Consider the following 9,098-nt stretch of genomic DNA (forward strand, 5'->3'; position numbering starts at 1 on the left):
TTTGAAAAAAAAATTGGCAGAATTGAATTTTTTTTTCATTTCTCTCCAATTAGAATTTTTTAAAAGTTTTTCAGTACGTTATACGGTAGATTAAATAACACCATTGAAAAATACAGCTCAGCCTGCAAAAAACAAGCCCTCATACAGCAACATCGATGGATAAATAAAGGAGTTATTAAAAGGGGGGAAGGAAAGAACAGAAATAGAAAAAAACTAAAAAGCTTTGTCACTAAGGGGTTAACAGCTACCACACCTACTTTACATTGTAATCATTTAAATTTATTTTTTAATAGCCTTCTGTAGAAAAGCACAGTGCCAGTCATTAAACAGGTAATTATGGGTGACTTCAAGTGGATGAGGCCTTGGTGATAAACACCTGCAGTCACCATGGCAACTGTGCTGATGTCATCCACAGCTAGGCCTACGTCATAAAGAGCCTACACAAGAAAACTCCATGCCGGCAGGGGACACGGCCAGATGCAGCGTGGTGCTTGGTGTGTCTGGAGACCTGGAGCTTCACCATCTGTGAGGGAGGAGGGGACGCCCGCCTAGCCAGCCAGATCAGCCATATTTACCTAGCCAGCCCGATCAGCCATAACTGCGCAGCCAGCCAGATCATGTCTATTATCCCTAGCGATCCATGGGGTGACAGATGCTGCAGCCAGATCTCCATCATATCCAGTATCCGCTGCCCGGAGAGGTCACATTTGGATATCTCCATTAGGCATCACACGGGGCCTCTGCTTTGCCCTCGCCTTGTTTACTAATAACCATCATATGTAATGTTCTGTTATAGGATGTATGACTGTAAGTATGATAAAATGTATCAATTCTGATAAAAGATGCCGTTACATATTGGCATTAACCCCCTAAGCCCAGAGGGAGGGCCGTTCTCCAGCCATGGCTCCCCAGAGGTTTCCTCCACAGGGGGTTTTTCCTCTCCTGAGTGCTGGACGATGACTCTTCGTGAGTCGGAGGTGCGCCATTTTCGTCTACTTATAGCAATTGGTCTAAATTTATATTTGAGATACTGAATAAAAATATAATGTTATTTCAAATAAAATGTTGTCAATTAAACATCAAATGAATGTGTCTTGTGTATTTGTTTCACAATCTTTGGTTCGGGTGAGGCTGTTTGGGACTCAAGATCCATCACATATGACACAATGATGAAGCCAGACATCGGTGGGGGCATTTTTAATCCAGATTTATCTCCTGGTCACCAGCACCCCCACTGGCTCTAGATCTCGATTCAAAGCTTCTAAGGACCAGCGGTACAGGTTCTGAGATGTCTACTGGTTTGTGAGATCATGAACAGGGACAATACCGTTAACACCATTGTAGAACACGGCTCTGGTGTTTTTTATGCTGCATGCACTTCCCACCTACCCTCCAACGAACCACAACTCAATATAAAATGTCTTCTCCTATGGGGTCCCTTCCCGACACTCATGAAGCCGGACCACACAAAGCTGTCATCCCGGGCTGCCAGGACCCCCCCAGCAATGCGATTGGTGCTATCTGATAGATAGTACCGATCACAATAAATAAAAAAAAAGTTTTAAAAAAGTTAAAGATTCAACTGCCCTCATGGATCAGATCCATGAGGGCAGTTGAGATTACTCACCCACGTCCTCCGTACTGTGCCCCGCTGACCTGGTCCTCCAGGACCTGACACTGGCCTTCTGCATATGCGCGCCAGGCGTCTTTACATCAACCGCATGTGCAGAAGGCCGGGAACCCCATCAAATTTAAAATCTTTTGGTTCTGGGATCCTGAAGGTAGCAGAGGTCACCGGGGACCACTGTGCTCACGGAAAAGTGAAAAAAAATTTTTTTTAAAGTTAAAGTTGCACCTCCTCCCTTCATGGATCCGATCCATGAGGGGAAGTGAAAATACTCACCCCCCTCTTCCATAATGTCCTCCGGCGATCGGGGCCTGCCGTGGGCTTCTGCACATGTGCCAATGTGGCGTGCATGCGCAGAAGGCTGCAGAGCCCGTCAAATTCAAAGATAGCCGTGTGCAGGGAGATGTCACTGAGGACTGCTATATGCAGTTCCTGGTCACATGATCACCATTATCCATGGGATAACGGTCACCACGGAAAGGTAAAAATTGTAAAAAAAAAAGTTTAAAAAGATAATCCTTCAAGATTGATCCTCCATGGACCCTTCTGGCTTCTGTGCATGCGCCCACCGGCAAAATGCCAGACACATTCGCAGGAGTCGGGGAACCCAGGAAATTTCAAATCTCCTTGCACTTGGCAACCAACAATCGCCGAGTGCCTGGAGCAGTGACTGGTGGCCTCATTCAGCGGTCCCTGGTCACTTGATAAAAAAAGTAGCGGTCTACTATTAGGACTGACTCACACTACTAGATAAAAATTGCAGATTCCACATGCATTTGATCAGTGGTAATACGCAGATCAATCAAATGCATTGAATTTTACAATTCCCCTCAAGCTAGTGAGTATGCCGTTATGCGCAGTACATGGCCGTACGCAGCGCCACGGACGGGCTCACAGCTGGGATCCGCTGCGGGCCTCCACAAGTGGATTCCACATACGACTGTGTGAGTCCGGCATTATTCGGACCGCTACCTGTAATACGTAATTTACAAGAAAATCCAGGAACGCTCGCCTTCCTGCAGTTCCAGGAGCAGATAGTTGAGTGCCTTCTGTGTGAGACCACCGCACCTCAGCAAGCTTACGAAGTCTCACAGAGCGCCACTTTTTACACCCGATCCCTGCCTCTGGGGTCAGGAAATACACCCCAAAAAAGCATGGGAGCAGGAGGGATACCCGGTTTTATTGCCCCATGTTCCCATCCCAACCAGTCTCCGTAATTACCCCTGTCTTCGGACATACCACGCAGTTTACATTATTACTTTTATCTAAGATTTAGGGAGTGGCAAAAAATGGAGATGGGGGGGATTATTTTTAGGGAGTCATTTTTTTTTCTGCACAAGTGGGCAATGGGCCTAGAATTTATTCAGTTGTGCCCTGAAATACAACGGGTGTTCTCTCCATTAAAGGCCTAGCCATGTGTCCTAGATGTAGATTGGGGCTACAGTCAGTATGTTTCTGAACACAGGACAAGCAGGGGTATCTATTTTCGGATGCAGGTCTCCATTCATATGTGTGCTGTACAAAAAACCCTGTTTTTAAAATGACACAATTGCCAAAAAAAACGTAATTATTTCCTTCTGCTTTGCTTAAATTCATTCAAAAACTGTGAGGTCAAAATACGCAGTACACCCCTAGAGGAATTCGTTAAGGGGACTTGTTTTCAAATTGGGGTCATTTGTGGGGCTACTTTATCGTTTTGTCCGCCCAAGAACTCTACAAGTGGGCAATGGGGCCTGGAATTTATTCGGTTGTACCCTAAAATCTAAGGGGTGTTTCCTCCATTATAGGCCAAGTCATGTGTCCTGTAAGTAGATTAGGGCCACAATGGGTATGTTTCTCCACTCAGGACAAACAGGGGTATCCATTTTGGGGTACAAGTCTTTGTTTATATGAGTGCTGTACAAAAAAAGCTGTTTTTAAATTGACACAATTGCCAAAAAAATGAAAATTGTAATTTTTTCCTTCCTCCCCCCCCCCCCCCCCCCATACTGTGGGGTCAAAATACGCAGTACACCCCTTGATGAAGTCGTTAAGGGTCTAGTTTTCAAAATTGGGTTATTTGTGGGGGTTATCAATCGTTTTGGCCGCTCAAGGCCTCCACAAGTGGGCTATGGGGCCTAAATCACCTTCAAGCAAAATTTCTGTTCTGAAAGCCATCGACTGCACCTTTCATTTTGGGCCCTGTTGTCCATACAGACAGAAGATTAGGGCCACAATGGGTATGTTTCTGAACACAGGACAAACAGGGGTATCCATTTTGGGGTGCAAATCTCCATTCATATGTGTGCTGTTATGTGTGGGATGTCATTAATACTACTGGGGTACTGTGGGATGTCTCTATTACCGCTGGGACCGCTGTGCGATGTCACTATTACTACTGGGACTGCTGTGGGATGTCACTAATACTTCTGGGACCGGTGTAGAATTTTACTATTACTACTGGGACCGCTGTGGGATGTCACTAATACTACTGGGGCCAATGTGGGATGTCTCTATTACCGCTGGGACTGCTGTGCAATATCTCTATTACCACTGGGACCGCTGTGGGATGTCACTAATACTACTGGAGCCACTGTGGGATGTCACTATTACTACTGGGGGCTGCTGTGGGATGTCATTATTACTACTGTGGCCACTGTGTGATGTCACGATTACCGCTGGGACCACTGTGGAATGTCACTAATACTACTGGGGCCACTGTGGGATGTTACTATTACCGCTGGGACTGCTGTGGGATGTCACTAATACTACTGGGACCGCTGTAGGATGTTACTAATACTACTAGAGCCACTGTGGGATGTCACTATTACTACTGGGGCCGCTGTGGGAAGTCACTATTACCGCTGGGACTGCTGTGGGATGTCACTAAGACTACTGGGACCGCTGTAGGATGTTACTAATACTACTAGAGCCACTGTGGGAAGTCACTTTTACCGCTGGGGCCACTGTGGGATGTCACTATTATCGCTGGGGCCGCTGTGCGGGGGTCACTATTACTGCTGGGGTATGTTTACATGTGGCGGTAATTACTGTGGAAAATTCTGCAGCATTTCCACATCTAAAAAGATGTCAAAATTTGCACGCTGTCTATTTTGAAGCAACCCTTATAATGACGGAGTGCAGTTTGGGCACTTGGTCTCCAAAAGGTTTGCCATCACTGGTCTAGGGTAATGCCTCCTATACTGGTATTCTAGTGCAGGTGAGGGCGTTAATAGCGTAAAGTCTGCTCTTGTTAAATTTAGGGTGTCCTCGTCTTTTGACCATTGAAGACAAATTGCAATGGCCCATGTGGACACCCCATTACATTTTACTATTTAAATGTCTGTGCAACGTTTCTGCTTGTTGTGCTTTATCCTTTTTGCTTTATGGTAAGTGAATTTTATTATTTTAAAGTGATTTTCTGACTATTTTTAAATGGGGCTGTCCATGCACAAAAACATTAAAAACAGTCTATGCTCACCCATCCAAGGACCCCACAACTCCAATGTTGCACCCTGTTGGATCTGTTTTTAAGGCAGTCCATCAACGGAACATCACAGACTGCTGCTGCCAATCACAGATCTCAGAAGAGGACCAGATCCCAGTTAGAGGCTGCTGTAGACCTGTGATTGGCTACAGCAGCCTCGAACCTTCTGTAAATAGTGGGAAGAACAGGGATGCAGCGCTGGAGCTGTGGGGACCCATGAGGGGTGAGTACGCCTCCTTATAATTTTTTGTGCATGACCAGCACAGCTTTAAGAAAATACAAGACAAAATTTTACTCGGAACATCCCTGTAAGTATTTTTTTGCACAGCGACACACATAGCCCTACTAAACACACTGCTACATAAACAGCACAGTAACATGCAGCACAGCACTGCTACATACACACAGAGCACAGCCACACACATAGCCCTACTAAACACACTGCTACATGAGCAGCACAGTAACATGTAACACAGCACTGCTACATACACACAGAGCACAGCCACACACATAGCCCCACTAAACACACTGCTACATAAACAGCACAGTAACATGCAGCACAGCACTGCTACATACACACAGAGCACAGCGACACACATAGCCCTACTAAACACACTGCTACATAAACAGCACAGTAACATGCAGCACAGCACTGCTACATACACACAGAGCACAGCGACACACATAGCCCTACTAAACACACTGCTACATGAACAGCACAGTAACATGCAACACAGCACTGCTACATACACACAGAGCACAGCGACACACATAGCCCTACTAAACACACTGCTACATGAACAGCACAGTAACATGCAACACAGCACTGCTACATACACACAGAGCACAGCAACACACATAGCCCTACTAAACACACTGCTACATGACCAGCACAGTAACATGCAGCACAGCACTGCTACATACACACAGAGCACAGCCACACACATAGCCCTACTAAACACACTGCTACATGAACAGCACAGTAACATGCAACACAGCACTGCTACATACACACAGAGCACAGCGACACACATAGCCCTACTAAACACACTGCTACATGAACAGCACAGTAACATGCAACACAGCACTGCTACATACACACAGAGCACAGCGACACACATAGCCCTACTAAACACACTGCTACATGAACAGCACAGTAACATGTAACACAGCACTGCTACATACACACAGAGCACAGCGACACACATAGCCCTACTAAACACACTGCTACATGACCAGCACAGTAACATGCAGCACAGCACTGCTACATACACACAGAGCACAGCCACACACATAGCCCTACTAAACACACTGCTACATGAACAGCACAGTAACATGCAGCACAGCACTGCTACATACACACAGAGCACAGCGACACACATAGCCCTACTAAACACACTGCTACATGAGCAGCACAGTAACATGCAACACAGCACTGCTACATACACACAGAGCACAGCGACACACATAGCCCTACTAAACACACTGCTACATGAACAGCACAGTAACATGCAGCACAGCACTGCTACATACACACAGAGCACAGCCACACACATAGCCCTACTAAACACACTGCTACATGAACAGCACAGTAACATACAACACAGCACTGCTACATACACACAGAGCACAGCGACACACAACGTATTTTTACACTTCACTAATGTATTATCTCACTATTAGGGGGCGTTCCCTTGTAGAAGAAATACTGCGGACTTCCCACAGCACAAAATTCTCCAATAAACCCTCAACATTTTTGTATAAAAAACAGTCAATTTCCGCTCTATTGCTCTGGATTTTGACTTGAAATCAGTTACTGATCTGCGGCTGATTTCAGCCCTTGCAGCACTTACTGGTATCGGCAGAGCAGCACACCCCAGGAACTGCGACTAAGCACCACTGCCAGGCGTTCATGTCATGTCATGCCACTTCCATGAGCGGTGGTGGCGCTCAGTTGCAGTTCCCAATGCGGGGACCTGCAGTATTTTTGGGTTAAGAAAAGTGCTGCATGGGCTGAAATTACCTAAGGATGTGAAATATAAGCCCTTCCCTGAAAATCATTCCTGGCTGTAGAAAAAAACAAAAAATGAACTCACCTAGAAGCGCTGTCCTGCTCTCCTCCCCGTCCTCGGCAGTCTTCTTCTGTATTCTGATGGCCGTGGATTGAAAAATCCTCGCCATCAGAAAGCACTGCTTCTGATTGGCTGCCACTTAGCTTTTATTCTGGATCTATTGTGGGAACAAGTTCAAGTTCTGGTGTGGCTGCTGCATCTCCAGGATCCTCCCAACTTTGGTGATGATGAGTGCTGCTGGAAAATCTGAATCTTTAGGCTGTGACAGGGTATTCCTTCATCTCCGCAGGGATGAAGAAATCCCCTGCAATAGGTGTCACAGCTGTCACAGCTGTGGCAGAGGAGCGCATCTTCTCCATATGTTTTCAATGGGGTCGGCACTGCTGTCACTGGCCTCACTGACAACATGGTGAAGCCCCTGGATGTGAGAGCATTCAGGGGTTTCACATCCAAGGAATCCCCTGCTGCAGCTGTCACAGCCGCAGCACGGGATAGCGATCCGCTCACATTACTTTTAACGGAGCGGCAGTAGCGGCGGCCCCATTGAAAGCAATGTGATGGCATTGTGCTCTTCTGCCACAGCTGTAACAGCTGTGTCAGGGGATGCTTTCATCCCCGCTGCAGTCCCATTATCACTGAACACTGTGACTGTGATTAACTGAACCCTCCAGGAGTCCCCTCATCCCTGCCGGGACAAAGGAGTTAACTGCGGGACATTTAAAAGGTGGTTCTGGCCAGAAGCGCCTTTTAAATGCACCTGTTGTAAGCAGCGGGGAATCTGTCCCATGCGCAGGAGTTTCCAATAACTTCTGCTCCTATATGAGTCAATGGAAACTCCTGCAAAACACGCAGCTATGTCCTATCTTTTTTAGGTGGGAGCTGTTTTGCGCTTCAAATTCCGCGCATATGAACGCTTCTATAGGAACCCATTGGTTCATTTACAAGCGTGCATTATGCACGTGCAAAACACATGCTCATCTGAATAAGCCCTTAACGAGTGACATCACTTTAATTTAGTTTTAAGGACTAGTCTTTTTTTCCCTCTATATTTAAGCGGTCATAATCTGGTTATTTTTTATCTAATCTAGCTATATGAGATATTGGGTTTTACTTACCTACACAGGTGTTTCTCATACTTGTCCAAGTAAGCACTGCACCTTACGTGAATGACAAAGGTATTAGGAGGTGCAATTCATTTGTCAAATCTGCAGGCACCCCTGTGCGGCAGATGGAAATCTATGTCAGCTCTGAGCTGGAGTTCCTTTTTGCCATCATCTTTACCAGTTTCTGGCATAGATTATAGTAAATGTGATGGACAGCATGCCTTTGCCCCCTAAAGCAGGGGGTGGGGGGGGGGAGGCGCAGTCTATATGCCAAAAAGTCATAGTTTTGACACGTGTCAAAATTGTGACTTTTTTGCACCAGACCCCATTGTATTTTATGGAGCAAGTTGTTATCTATATAGGAACCATGTTTGGCTTCCTCTAAAATATATATATATATATATATATATATATATATATATATATATATATATATATATATATATATATATATATATATATTGCAGATTAAGAATCGGCAGCATGTCTGTTTATGTTGCAGATGTGCAGAGAATTTTTGCCATAGAGATCAATGAAGAACATACATACCCAACACCAAGATCCGCAAATACACTTTTGCTGTGGACTTTGAAGTGTTTCTGCCCCGGAAATGCAGAGAATCTGCTTGGAAATCTGCGCTTGTTGATGTTTGACAATAAAGTCTGCCAGTGTGAACCACTACTGCCATATTGCAAAAAGGCAACACATTCCGCTGCAGAAAATCGGCATGTAAAGAAAACGCTATTGCATATAGAATCGGCAGAAAAGCTAAAGAATGTCTGCAGCTCAGACATCCTCTGTGAAGGTTCCTATAGCTTGTTACAATTATT

The sequence above is a fragment of the Eleutherodactylus coqui genome, chromosome 10, assembly GCF_035609145.1.
Source record: "Eleutherodactylus coqui strain aEleCoq1 chromosome 10, aEleCoq1.hap1, whole genome shotgun sequence".
Taxonomy (NCBI): domain Eukaryota; kingdom Metazoa; phylum Chordata; class Amphibia; order Anura; family Eleutherodactylidae; genus Eleutherodactylus; species Eleutherodactylus coqui.